At 42.3% G+C, this 6091-nt stretch overlaps 1 protein-coding gene across 1 annotated transcript in view; it reads right to left on the minus strand.

Moving 5' to 3' along the window:
• LOC143811948 (uncharacterized) overlaps positions 1-5517 on the minus strand; it is a 230289-nt gene extending 224772 nt beyond the window's left edge. Inside the window, exon 1 of the mRNA XM_077293264.1 lies at positions 5212-5517. The gene's annotated coding sequence lies outside the window, so the exon portion shown is untranslated. The remainder of the gene's footprint in view (positions 1-5211) is intronic.
• Positions 5518-6091: the final 574 nt, after the last annotated feature.

Below are 6091 nucleotides of genomic sequence, written 5' to 3' on the forward strand. Positions count from 1 at the left end.
TCGTGTTTCTGCAGCATGTTATGTGAAAGGCATTCTGTGTATAAAACTAATTAGAATAGTCAACTAAGGTCCAAAAAACTAAGCAAAACCAAAAGAAAACCTTATATGTTCAGATACTGAATAAAACCAATTTTATTAAATCTCTAAAAACCTTAGAACATCAACAATCAACATACAGACAACCGTGCCAGACTGAACTGCCTCTCGCACTGTATTTGTACTGAAATGCCCTACCTTACAGCGGAGGTTGGCACCCTAAACATATATTCGAGATAGGCGCCCCCGCTCAACGTCGACTGACCACTATTGCTCCAATCTGCCAGCTACACAAAGTGATGCATTTATGTCAACATGCCACCAAGGACAGATAGAGGAAGGTCTTGCCGACTAGTATTACAGGGCAATGATGGCAGTAAATCACCCATGTGATAGAGGTGCACAACACCATACCCTAAAGTGCAACAAGTGCAAAAAACAGTACTACACATATACCCATTACCTTGCTCTAACTGCTCCCTGCCGAACTAACTCTTGCCTGGCAGTGGAGGTTGGCACCCTACTGTGAAGCGGATATGGCGCCCCCACTCCGCGTCAGCTGGCCCTAAGAGCTAGCCCTAACTGTGCTGTTAAACAGAAAAAAGATATTTCATGCACAGTGTGGCCCACCAGCTTGTTATGGCCGAGGCACCAAAATTTCAGGCAGGAAATCTGGGTACAGTATTGATGTATAGCTGTAACACCATTCTATGATACACATATATAGCAGTTATGATAGCCAGGTACTTATCATTTCTGATGTATACGAACGCCTTGAAAGGCATTCTGTGTATCACAGACTAGGTGTCGTGTTTCAGGAGCTATTTCCATGCTTAAATACAACCAGATGTGCTCATGTAGGAACAGAGCAGTATTTTTGATACTGTGACTCTCATTTTATATGAGTTTTATAACACACCAGGCTCATTGTATTGGGCATATTATGTATATCCTGTGTTTTTGTCAAGTATAAAGCGGGTGTTTTATACATTTCTAAAAAAAGCAAAGACAGGGTATTGTAAAATTTTTAAAGATTTTAATGTAATAAAATAAATACATCTCAAAGACATTTCAATACTATAAAATTCATACAGAATGATATAAAAATCATCACATGTACAATTAACATTCATCATTACACTTCTTACAAAATAGATAATATACAGTGTTACAGTTCAGCTACAACAGCACATTTCAGTGGGATTACAGCGTGATGTACAACAGCATACAGTGGTGATGAGTTTAATAAGATATAGTATCACTTATTTTACAAGTGTTCAGAAAGTGGTGATAGCATAACTTTCAACACTGTCAGGGTCTGTGTTAAGAGGTGTTTACCAAATATGTGTTCTGACTAGCAGATAATTAATTAAAATCCAATAAAGTGTGTTAAATAGACATCATACGGATATCGTAGTGAATCAAAGTGTATTAAATTGATTACTGATACGATTCCCACAAATTGATAACAAATTGTTATCAAAGTGACATCAAAGCATATTAAATAGATATAACACCGAAATCGTAGTGTATCAAAGTGTATTATTACACCTATTATTATATAGGACTTTTTATATATATATATAGTCCCAATAATATTTATTCTCTTTTATTGATATTTTCATACACCTATAGTCCCAATAATATTTATTCTCTTTTGACAATTTGATACATCTATTATTATATAGGCCCCTTTATTTATAGTACATGCATGTACTATTGGAAGCGTCTGCTTCATTCGAAGAGCACCCGATCTGAGCGTATGTGGCTGGCAGTATAATGGCTGTTGATTAACACATGGCTCCAGGAGTGGAGCAGCCTTAGCTTTGTTCAGACAGTCCTGTTTTTTTTTTTTTTTTTGTCTTTTTGGTCTATGGAAGCGTTTATTTATAGTCAAATAATATTTTTTCTCTTTTATTGACTATTTGAGACACCTGCAGTATTTATATAGGACCCTCTTTACATTTTATAAAAAAGTCATATGAATAAATTTTGTTGTTCAATTAGATTTAATCAGCCGGGGGAGACACTTTGGACCGCCGCATTAGGCGGCCCAACTGCACCCCCCTGCCGGCTGCGCCCGGGGCATATGCCCCGGCTGCCCCCTCCTAGATACGCCACTGGATAGCTGCCAGGTACCACTCCAGGGTGGCATCTGGCAGTAGCAGCAGACCTCAAGGGTACAGGACACTGTAATGACAGGTGCACTCAGGTACTGTTGGTATACTGTCTGGCTCAGCTGATTCATTGACTGGCAGGTACTGGCAGCCACGGCTGGCTTGCACAGTCGCTGGCAGATACGGATGATGTACTGGCAGGCGGGTACAGTCATATATGGCTGGTATACAGGCAGACATGGTTAGTATACTGGCAGGTCGGTGCAGATGGGCATAACTGATATACTGAAGGTAGGCAGGCATGGCAAATACACTGGCAGGCGGGCATAGCTGATATACTGGCACAGGTAGGAGCCAGTTAGAAATGGAGGAACAGTAACAGTTTTAGGATGGACTGGGTCACTGGCAGATGCGACTGGAATAGAGGAAAGGGTAGGACCAAGTTCAGACTGACGGACAGGGAACCGCAGGTGTAGTCAAGCAGGGAACCGCAGATGAGGTCAAGCAGGATACCGCGGATGTGGTGAAGCAGGAAACCGCAGACACAGACAGGCATGGAAACGCAGATGTGGACAGGTGAGACATGACACGTTTCAAATGGAATGAACAGGATCAGGTAAGTGTGACATGTGTGACGGCCCACCAGGGTGGTATAATTGAGGATACTTGTATGCACGCCTGAATAATCCCTGCACTTGCTGTAAATATACTTGTTTCTTTATAGTTCATTTTTTTAACTGGACACAAAATGTTGCTGTTGTTGAACTTGGTTAAGAGACTGTATTATGTCTATAAGATGATTTAGGAGTGTTTTATAAAATGAAACACCGTAAAAGGAAGCGTGACCATCTTGTGCAAGGTCTGCAGGAATGAGGGGTGAGTGAAGCTGTGCTGGAGAGGGATCCGATTATATCCTCTCGTGACAGCACCCCTCTGAGTTAGAAGCAGCTGCAGATTGGAGCTGAGCTGGTCTGGGATCCGAACCTGTCCTGATGCGAGGGAATTCCTGCTGTACAAGCTGTTAAGGAACAGAAGGGACTAAGACCTGGAGAGAGAGGTGCTACGCCCCATGACAGAGTCACACCACAGGCATCCTCGGTATTGCTCACCGGCTGGAAGAGCTCCAGATCCGCATGCGAGTGCTGATTATTTTGTTCGGAAGAGACCCGGAGTAAGGACACTAAAGCCGACTGCGACGCCACAGTAAGTAAAGGTGCACACATCACAATATATTTTTGGCGCCAAGAGATGTAAGGCCTATAGTTAGTTGATTAGGTATGTTGACTTTACGGACCACGTTCTCTTGCGGTTCAGTGACTGAATATTATATGCTACTCTTTGGTGCTGACACACCATGCAGCGAACCCCAGACAAGACTTGTGCTTCCTATTTGTCTGCTGGAAGAGGAGTCTCTGTGGAACAATATAAAACAGAGCAGTGGTTCAGCTCCAACAGTCTTTGTCCATAGCACCTTTGCTGATATGTAGGTAAAGATGGTTAATTTTGGAATATTCTTAATATAATCGTGGATGGACTTTTCCTCTAGTTTTCTTGAGATTACACCAGAATGGGAAGGGAATATTTGATTGGGAAATAGGAATAGAAGTATTTATTCTTAGGATTGTGAATCACTGTGCTGAACCGCAGGCGAGCCCGTGCTTTGCACTGATTTAATTAAACCAGCTTCTCTCAGGGTATAAAAAGGTAACGGCAGCTGGTTCAGATGGACACTCCAACAGGTAAATTTACGTAGAGAATATAACAGAAACAGTTCTCTTGGGGGCTGAGCTGTTCAGCACAGAAGATATAGCCTTCTGGTGAAATATTTTTGTTTGATGTGTTCGCTTTGTGTCTTTATCAAAACCGAGTAGGAATAATTTAATCCCTAAGTAAAATAGATACAGAAAGTAGACTGTATGAAATTGGTTCTTTTCCCATCTGTGACTCCGCTGTATCTGGAACAACACCCTCTGTGCATGATTTACATAAGCACTTGATAATTACAAGGGCAAGTACACACAGGGCAGACAGGCTCAAGTTCACACAAGACCAATACAAGGACAGATACACACAGGATAGAAAGGACCACATTCACACAGGGTACTTACAATGAAGTAGTAAGTGTACTCGCAGGACTCTGATGTTGCACAACGACAGCAGAATAGGGATAGGTGCTGGTTCAGACACTGCAGGTACTGGTTCAGACCAGATACTGCAGGTGTTTGAGATAGGTATTGGTTCAGACACTGCAGGTATTAGAGATAGATACTGGCTCAAACACAGGAGGTTTCGGGAAAGAATCGGACTTAGATACACACAGGTTCAGGGATAGGTCCTAATTGAGACAAGGGCAGACACAGGTTTAGGGTTCAGGCCTGGGTATTCCATTCCCCAGGGTGGCGGAAACAGGTAATAAAACCTGTAGACAATTAATTACGCATGTAAATAATTGATGGGTTGAGGTGTAACAACGCAGCTGTAATACATGAACCCTTAGGCTGCCGTCACACTAGCAGTATTTGGTCAGTATTTTACATCAGTATCTGTAAGCCAAAACCAGGAGTGGGTGATAAATGCAGAAGTGGTGCATATGTTTCTGTTATACTTTTCCTCTAATTGTTCCACTCCTGGTTTTGGCTTACAAATACTGATGTAAAATACTGACCAAATACTGATAGTTAGTGTTGAGCGATACCTTCCGATATCGGAAAGTATCGGTATCGGAAAGTATCGGCCGATACCGTCAAAGTATCGGATCTAATCCGATACCGATACCCGATCCCAATGCAAGTCAATGGGACGAAAATATCGGAATTAAAATAAACCCTTTATAAACTTGTAGGTTCATTCTACATGAAGGAAAACAACTAAGAATAATGTAGGATGTATTGGGGGAGGTGGCGGAGACATTAAAGGCACAGAGGTTTAGCCCAATCAAATAGAATAGCAGGATTTTTATTTTTTTTTATGACGTTCGGCGTTAGAAAGATTTTGACTGTTATTTTTTTTTATTTTATTTTGTCAGATATTGATGTTTCACTACTTCCACGCCCTTCACCTTCTTCTTTACTTCTCCCACACTTTCTTCTTCATTATCCTCATCATCAGCTTCTTTGACATCAACTTCTTCACCTTATTCATCTTCTTCTTCATCTTCTACCTATTATTTTTTTTGTTACATTGTTCATATTCTTTTTATTTTACTATTATCTTCTTCATATTCAACTTCTTCATCATATTCTTATTTGTGACAGGCATTCCCGTAGTTGTTATCTATAAAAGTTTGAAGATTACACCTTCCGTTCTGCCTGTCACAAAACAGTTACATTTGTCCGCGTTCAGTTTGGCCTGCAGCATCAGGCTTTATCCAGGGGCACCACGAGGAGGAACGGACTCACCCCCATACACTGCTTAGTCTTCTTCTGCTTATAATTTAGATAATATCTTTTGCTCTGATATTTAGTCTTATGCTTAATGTTCTTCTGCTCTTTGTTCTGCAGCCTCTTGTTCTTCTGCTTCTCGGTCTTCCGGTTCGTCGTCGTCTCCAGGGTCGTCGTCTCCAGGGTCGTCGTCTCCGGGGTCGTCGTCATCGGGGTGGTCTTCAGGGTCATCGTCTCCAGGGTCGTCGTCATCACGGTGGTTGTCGTCTCCGGGGTCGTCGTCATCGGGGTGGTCTTCAGGGTCATCGTCTCCAGGGTCGTCGTCATCACGGTGGTTGTCGTCTCTGGTGTCGTCGTCATCTTAGGGGTGGTCTTCCGGGTCATCGTGTTTAGTCTCTTGAACTTGGAAATGTAGCAGAAGGTACAAGAAGGCTGAGAAAATGCAGAGAAACAGCTGATGGAACTGGAACTCGGATGGCTACCCGAAGGTCCAAGAGCCAATGGAACTACCAAGGACCAGCTGACGTTACTGGAACCCGGTTACTAAGCAGGAGGTAC

Source organism: Ranitomeya variabilis, chromosome 1 (assembly GCF_051348905.1).
Source record: "Ranitomeya variabilis isolate aRanVar5 chromosome 1, aRanVar5.hap1, whole genome shotgun sequence".
Classification (NCBI taxonomy): domain Eukaryota; kingdom Metazoa; phylum Chordata; class Amphibia; order Anura; family Dendrobatidae; genus Ranitomeya; species Ranitomeya variabilis.